Below are 8,175 nucleotides of genomic sequence, written 5' to 3'. Positions count from 1 at the left end.
TGAATTGAGGATTACTAACAAGATACCATTTTAAACCAAAAGCCTTTGTGCATCAGTACAAGTGTGTATAAGGGTAAAATATATACAATATAAAAATATAAGATAAATAATATATGTTTTCCTTTTTTCTCTTGGGTCCCTATCCCACCTGTGCTTTGTATGTGTGTGTGTGTATGAGAGATTTTTGATTAGAATCAGGTAAAGCACAGTCTCTTTCCTGGGCAGCAAAAACCCGTATTGATTTTTCTTTATTGACCAATCATACATTGCAGTATAAATATTTATGATGGCTGCACGTAATAAAAAAATAAGTTAAATACCACAGAGGAAAATGAAATGTAAATGGGAAAGGATTTCTCATGGGTAATACATCACTTTATAATCTTACGTTACTCTGAGAGGCACCCGACGGCTTTCTAAAATCAATGCTCAGATGACAAGACCTCCGTCATCACAAACAGACATTTACAATTTGGTCTTGTGTCCTCTTGGGGCTCACTCGTGTCAGGTTTATTTGGCGATTTAGCAAGTGAAATACAATATATATGCAAAGCCCTTCTAAAGTGGCCAGGTGTTTAAATGGAACGCTTCTAATATCTTGGAGCATTTTTGTAGATCTCCCAAATGTCAGAGTTGAAAGGAGCCATGGAGATCATTATTCCAAGGCTCTCATTTTATGGTGAAAGGAACTGAGGTGCAGAGAGGAAAAGTGCTGGCCTGAGGTCACACAGCAAGTTGTTAGTTGAGCAAAAATTTCTTGCAGCTCCTAGTTCATTGGTCTCTCCTGATCGTGTCTCTCTTAATTCTGGAGAAGTAAGGGTGGTTTGAAGAGGGCACGAAAGGATCTAGTAGGAATAGAGTGTGAGTAGGTCAGATTATAAAAGGCATTTTTCCTCAAATATTTAACCAAACAGTGTTAAAATTCCAAAGGGCACCATAAACAGCAGCTCAATCTCTTCTGGAGTTATTATTTACTTGATTAGAATATATGGAGGCAGCTCTTTGGTTTGACATCAATATCTGTTTTGTCTACCTACTGAGGGGCTTTGAGGTCGAAAAGGTCCTTAAGTGTTGGTGACAAAGATCTTTAAGGAAAAGCGGATGCTCACCATCACCCTCTTCCTCATTCTTCAGTTTCCCTGAAGCAAGGAGCTTCCATTTTTGTAAAGACAGACTGCTTTTTGAGAATTCAGGGTGGTGGAAGATGGGAAACCCCAATAAATAGCATCGACAGAGTTAGAGACATTAAATGTACAATGTGTATGTCTTTGCGTGTGAACAATATTAGTAAAATAAAATTTGTTTTATACAGCTAAAAATAAACTATGTATTTATCTTCTATTGTACTATGTATGGGGAAGAGAAAGAGAGTATAGGATTTTCAATTATCCTTTCTATTATCTTTCAGTTTCTTTACAATTATTGGAGCAGAAGGTGTACAAGGTCTCTCTTCCCTGTCATCAACCTCCCCAAACACACTTACTGAAGATGCTTCCCAAACTGCAGATGGGTATGAAAAGATCTCAGAGAGAGAACATCAGGGATCAGACATATATCTAGACTGGGTAGATTTCAACCTCCTTATTCAAAACTGCCATGTTTGTCCTCAGAAACAAATCCCTTGTCAGTGAAATATGTGTGTGTGTGTGTACATGCATAGGTATATATATGTGCATGTATTTGTATATGTATATTTTTTTTATTTTTTAAGGAAAGGGCAGAAGAAAAGTAACAGCTGCTTTCATGCATTGAAAATGCAGCTATTCAGAGTAACTTGAGTATTCATACCAGATCAGCAATCCGATGCAGTTTGAGATTTGACAGAACTCCCTCAATAGCTCTAAAACCAGAGTCCAGATGATGAGAAGGATACCTGATGTTTGAATTGCCTTTGCAACTACATTTTTTAGGGCTTTCAAATTGCTGCTTGCTAACATTTACAGTTCTCTGCAGCCATAATATACCACCATGGGATTTGAGAGGAGATCAAAGAAGCAGGAAAGAAATTGCTATTCCCAAATTCTTACCGGTAAAAGATCGGTGCATGTCAAATAGCTTTTAATGTCCACAAACTCAGTTCGGTATACACAGAAGGCCATTTCCATTAGTAAAACCTACACTTTCTTCATTGAAAATCTGTTCGACTGCAAAGAGGAAAGAAATTCTGCTGTGAATCTTAATAGTTTTAGACATTAGCCTTCAAAGGAACTTTCTTAACTTTTCAAGTCCTTTTCCCATTGGCTACAGAATATAAGTGTGCATTTTGTTAAGAAAACTTGTTCCACATAAGCCACTACTTTTACTTAAATAATTGGGGTAGGTGCAGAAAAGTAGGAGATTTCAAAGGAAGGATTCTTCATTTTTGAAATAAGGGTTGACAATGTCCAGAACAGCATATATAGCGTATGTTACCTCTTATCTAAGATCCACATATGCACATTTATAAAAATAGAAGAATATGCACAAATAAACAATTAAAATGGTTATCTATAGGGAGGAGGGAGAGGACAAGTAGAAGTTACAATAAAATCTAGCTTTGTCTGAATATATCTCATTTTGTAAATATGACTTTGGAGCCATGCAAATATTTTAAATATTTAAAAAAATAAATCAGAAATGAAAAATAGCAATCCATAAAACTCAAAAGCAAAATGTAGCAAATGGATCTAACTGTGTGTTAAGTTGCTTAGCTTAGCTAAGCTACACTTAGCTACACATGGAAGACATTTTAATTGACTATGAAATATGACAATGTAGTAATATATACCAAGGACAAAATAAACTGCGAAAAAAATCGTATTTGTTTTCAACAATTATATTGATAGTAATAATGTTGATTTTCTTATTCTACTACTGTTGTCTACTATAGTTGGATAAAGCAGATAACTACTTAGGAATCAAATTTTTTTAGCAGATGAAATAAAAGTTTAAAATCAAGATGTTTAGCAAAACCACAACTCACCTAAATTTGATTGGAAATAAGGAAATATTTTCTCTTAAAAAGATATATATTTCCTAGTTCTGTCCAATTGAAAAGGCCAATAAACAATGTCTGATCAGTACTGAGCAGCAACAGTGAACATCCTTAGTTCCCAGGTGGTTGTAGTCTCAAAATGCCGTTTCCTTCTAAAAAGATAAAGGGCACCTTGGAGAAATAATTAATTACTTCCAGATCTAGGGTCAGAAACATAGGAGATGAGGCTGGGACATCTTATCGTACTCAAAAGCAAGTCTATCAATGAATGAGCTTGTGTCAAAAGGGCTCAGGAGCTGCCCTTGGAGAAAATGGGACATTTGGGCCACAAAGAGAATGATAAACTAAACAGATTAAAACATATAAAATATTTTATAATCCATGAGCTCATAAAGATATTTTTTAAACAAAAATTCCAAACTCTCATTTTTTACTTTTATCAGAACCAGCTTCCTCTGAAAACTATTAAACATGGGGGAGAATCAGGAATTAACTCATCTTTCCCATAAGAATGTACGTTATGTATTCAAATAATGTGGAAGGAAAACCCTTCTTCACAGAACAATTGCAGCTATTAAATGTAGCAGTAAAAGAATATCAACATTTTGCCTCTTCTAATGAAATAATGAATGATCATCAATGGTTTCTCAAGCCTTAGGTAAAAAGCTGATAAAGAGCTTTAAAATAGATGCATCAGACTGAAAACACCTGAATGTACTCATCACTCTTAACATCACAGGAAGAGATGGAATCAGACAGTCATTTTCTTTTGATGTGATGCAAAGGGAACTGCAGAATACCTCCTGTGAAGTATTCTTGCCAGAGAATTGAAATAAATCTTATCAGTTCATAAAAAATAGAGGACAAGAGTAAATTATCATGCAAGAACACAGTCTAAAAACCCAGAATCAGGAAAATTCTGCAGGAACAAATGGCCAAGTTTCTTCAACAAATAAATTACATACAGGCTCATGCACGTACACATGTACATACACATACACGGAGGGACAGAGAACCTGTAAATTAAACTAAATTTAAGAGATATATTACCCAGATTAATTCTTTTGGATATTGTTTGGATCCTGCTTTGAAAAAATATGGTAAAATTATATTTATAATGCCATCAGAGGAATTTGAATATTGTCTTTTTGGTAATGTTAAGGGAAAATTGTCTTTTTTTTTCTGGTGTGATCTTGGTATTGCAGTTATATTTTTAAAAAGAGTTCTTAACTTTAGAGATATATATTCAAGTAGTTATGTTTGAAAGGGTAAAATTTCTGGCATTGGCTTCAAACTAACCCAGTAGTGTGTGAATGTATGGGAGTTGGGGAGACAGTTGAGATGAATGAAACAAAATTAGCAATATACTGCAACTCTTTAAAGCTGAGTAGTCCTTTTACTAGCCTTTCTATTTTACTAGGCTTTCTATTTTTTTCTTCTTTTCTTGCTGAGAAAGTTTAGCCCTGACCTAACATCTGTTGCCAATCCTCCTCTTTTCTTGCTTGAGGAAAATTAGCCCTGAGCTAACAACTGTGCCAGTGTTCCTCCACTTTACATGTGGGTCACCGCCACAGCACGGCTGACGAGTGGTGTAGGTCCCTGCCGGGGATCTGAACCTGTGAGCTCAGGCCACCAAAGCAGAGTGCGTGGAACTCAACCACTATGCCACGAGGCTGGCCCCCTAGTCTTTCTGTTTTTGTATATGTTTGAATATTTCCATGATAAAAAGTTTTTAAAATGCTAGAGTAGGGGTTAACACAGAGTCTTTAAAATACTAAACTACACTATGGCATTAGTACATTTTTAAGAGCAAATAACAGAGACCCACTCCAACCAGTTTAAGGGGGGAAAAAAAAGGAAATGTATTTATTTATATTACTGAGAATTCCAGAGATAGAGCTAGCTCAGAAACTCTGAAGGTTCAAATGTCTACATGTTCCCTGTCTTCACTCTTTCTCTCCCCTCCTCCCTTTTCCCCCACCTGCTGTACCTCCATCTCTCTTGTTTCACCATCCCCTGTTTCTCTTCTAGGCTCTACTTCCTTCTGTTTCCACCTCATTTCTCCTTTCTACCACTACAATCACTCCATGAGAAGGGAGTAGAGAAGCATGGCTGGAGACAATGCCAGTATTATACAATCCCAGTTTAGCCACTGCTGGAACAAAGAGGCAGATTCTCTCCCAGTGAAAGTCTTATTGGTTTTGGGTGCAGAAAGTTGAGTTGAGTTGATTGCACTTCCTAGTCGTGGCTCAGTCACTTCTAGTCCATTTAAGGAGCTTCTCTAGTTGACTTTATTCTAATTTTTGTCTCTTTCATCCCTAATCCCTACTAGCATTTACTTCCCCTGATCCTCACCAAAAATATTGATTCAATTTTTTTTGTTATATGTCCTTCTATATATGAATATAATTGTAAAATACATATTGTGGTTTTGAATGCATATATACATGGCTATAGATCTCATCTGAAACTAATCTCTGCCTTTAAAACTATGTTTCTTTAAAAAAATAACTAATTCTATTGGAGTGTATTTAGATACAGTAAAATATACAGATCTTAAGCATATAGTTAAATGAGTTTGACAAATGTACGTTCCCATGTAATAGACACCCTAATCAAAACATAGAACATTCTCATCACCTCAGAAAGTTTCCTTCTGTTCCTTTACAGTAAATCCCCCAATTAGATGCAACCACTGTTCTGATTTCTAGTACCATAGATTAGTTTGCATATTCAATGAGCTTCACGAACGTGGAATCATACAGTACGTACTTTTTATGTCTGGATTTTCTTACTCAATGTCTATGAGATACATCCAAGTTTTTGCATGTATTAGTAATTTTTTAATTATTATTTTACTGCGAAGTAATATTCCACAGTAAGAATATAATGCCATGTTTATAGTTAGGTATGTGTGTGCATCTAGTAATTTGCTTCTGACTGCTTCATAGTATTCTGGACTATGCATCTTTCATATTTCACCCATTCAGTCCCATGGTCATGAACATTTAGGTTGTCTCTCATAACCTGCTAGTGCAGATAATGCCATGACAAACATCCTTGAGTGCATACCCTTTGAAAGCTGTATGAAAGTTCTTTGGAGCTTATAAAACGTTCTTAATTTCATTAAAATTGTTGCACTGTAGAATGCTCACATCAGTTTACATTCCCTTCAGCAGGGCTTACAGACACCATTTCTCCATATGATGGCCATGTATAGCATTACAATAAGCTAAATAATGTTAACCAGCTTTCAATATTTAGAGCAGGGCTTTCCAATAGAAATTTTTGTGATAAAGGAAATATTCTATATCTTCAATGTCCAAACTAGCAGCTACTAGCTACACAGGGTTATTGAGCACTTGAAATGTGGCTAGTGTGATTGAGGAACTTCATTTTACATTTTATATAATTTTAATTAATTTAAGTGCAAATTAAATAGTCTCATATAGCTAGCAGCTACCAATTTGGACAGTGCAGATTTAGAGTCAACCAGGATGATGAGACTGGACTTAGTTTCTGAGGCAAGTGGGGAGTCACTGGAAAGGGATTCAAAAGAATGACACAGTACAATTTGTGTCTTAGAAAGATCATCCCAACTGGGTGAGGCACGGGTGGAGTGGAGTTCAACAGAAGTCAGGAAATATGAGTTGGGATGATGTTGCAGTGATCCTAGCTAAAAAAGATGGTGGCTTGCATAGGAGCAGTGGAGACTAAGAGAACGGACAGAGTCAAGAGTTTAAGTGGAAACAGTGACAGGACCTGGAGGCCGACTTGAAATGGTGGATTAGAAAAAAGAATCAACAATGAATTTCAAGTTTCTAGCCTGGACCAGATTCGTGGCCATAGATAGTTTGTAATGAAGAAGGTCCCAGCAAATTCACAGGGAAAATCACCCGTTGATCAGCAGTGGTGATGGAAACTTAGTCAAGGTCTTTTGAGTCATGAAAAGATTGTGTGTGGAGCCAGATTGTCTCAGGGTCTGGAACCCCATCTGTATCTGCTCTGGTTCACCAAGGCTCATGTCAAAGGTCACCTAATCTGTCCCACACCATCTTTTGCTCAATCACAGGCTGACAGAGTTTAGCACAAGAGGAATGAAGCAACCTGGAGAAACTTGGAAGTCTCTGGAAGTTCTGAAGTTGACACAGAAGGAAAATCTGGGAACTGATAGGCATCCATTGTTTAATGTTGCAGGCAATTAGTGATCAGGAGCAGCTGCTATGGTTAAACTGTTAAAAATGCCGAAGTAAGTGAAACAGAACATATGGGGTAGGTTTTATCTCCAAAATACTGCTTTGAGGAAAATATTGACATAATTTGTCTATCATATTTTCCCCCTTTGAAATGATTTGCATAAGATTTCCTAGAAATAGGCTCCATATGCATGTTAGTAATTTGGTGGAAGAAATGTAAACTCAAGCTCATTGAAGGAGAGCCAGCCAAAAGAGGAGTCATGAGTCTACCACTGGAGCTAGATAACACCTCTCTGTGGGAAAGGTAGATTGTCAAGGGAAAGTCAGCAAAGGGAAAAGGAACTAGGAAATGGATAGTTAGTGAGTCCTTTCTGTGTGCCAACCACTGTACTAGGCACGTTGTGTTGTCTTTAATAAACTTTCTAGGCATTTATTAGCAGCTCCATTTTATAGATTTGAAAACTGAGATTTAAATAGAAGAGGTAATTTGCTCAAGTCACACAGGTAAAAAGTGCCAGAGCCAGGAGACAAACCAGTTTTATTTGATTAAAAAATGGCTCTTCTCAGACAAAAAATCCACCTCTGGACTTGAACAGGTGTATTGATTCTCAAAGTGTGTTGTCTGGACTAGTAGCATAGATCTCTCCTGGGAATATTTCGTGACTGTCAATCACTTCAGACCTACTGAATCAGAAATTCTGGGGGGCCCAGAAATTTGTGTTTTAGCAAGCCTTCCAGGTAATTCCAGTGTATGCTACTGTGTTGGAACCACTGGATAAATGAGATTTAATTAATCATATAAGAAGCAGGTACCCAGGAATACTACAGTAGGAGGAGGTAGCTGGGAGGATGCAAAGAAATATAATGCGTATTTTCTACACAAAAATGCAGAACATTATGGGAAATGTGCATAACTGAAATGTCAACAATTCAATTTAGTGGAAAGAATGCTAGATAAGTGATTTTGAAATGTTGTTCCCAGTCCCAGATCTGATACTAATGTGC

The 8,175-nt window shown here is 36.7% G+C and overlaps 1 long non-coding RNA gene across 1 annotated transcript in view; it reads right to left on the bottom strand.

Moving 5' to 3' along the window:
* Window positions 1-213: 213 nt before the first annotated feature.
* LOC139079684 (uncharacterized) overlaps window positions 214-8,175 on the bottom strand; it is an 87,793-nt gene continuing 79,831 nt past the window's right edge. The window contains exons 4-6 of the long non-coding RNA XR_011533527.1: window positions 2,963-3,126; window positions 2,028-2,144; window positions 214-845 (exon numbers count right to left, since the gene is read on the bottom strand). This is a non-coding gene — a long non-coding RNA (uncharacterized lncRNA). The remainder of the gene's footprint in view (window positions 846-2,027; window positions 2,145-2,962; window positions 3,127-8,175) is intronic.

Source organism: Equus przewalskii, chromosome 26, assembly GCF_037783145.1.
Source record: "Equus przewalskii isolate Varuska chromosome 26, EquPr2, whole genome shotgun sequence".
NCBI classification, from domain to species: domain Eukaryota; kingdom Metazoa; phylum Chordata; class Mammalia; order Perissodactyla; family Equidae; genus Equus; species Equus przewalskii.
The sequence above is the reverse complement of the archived record's forward strand: the minus strand, read 5'-3'. Positions and strand labels throughout refer to the sequence as shown.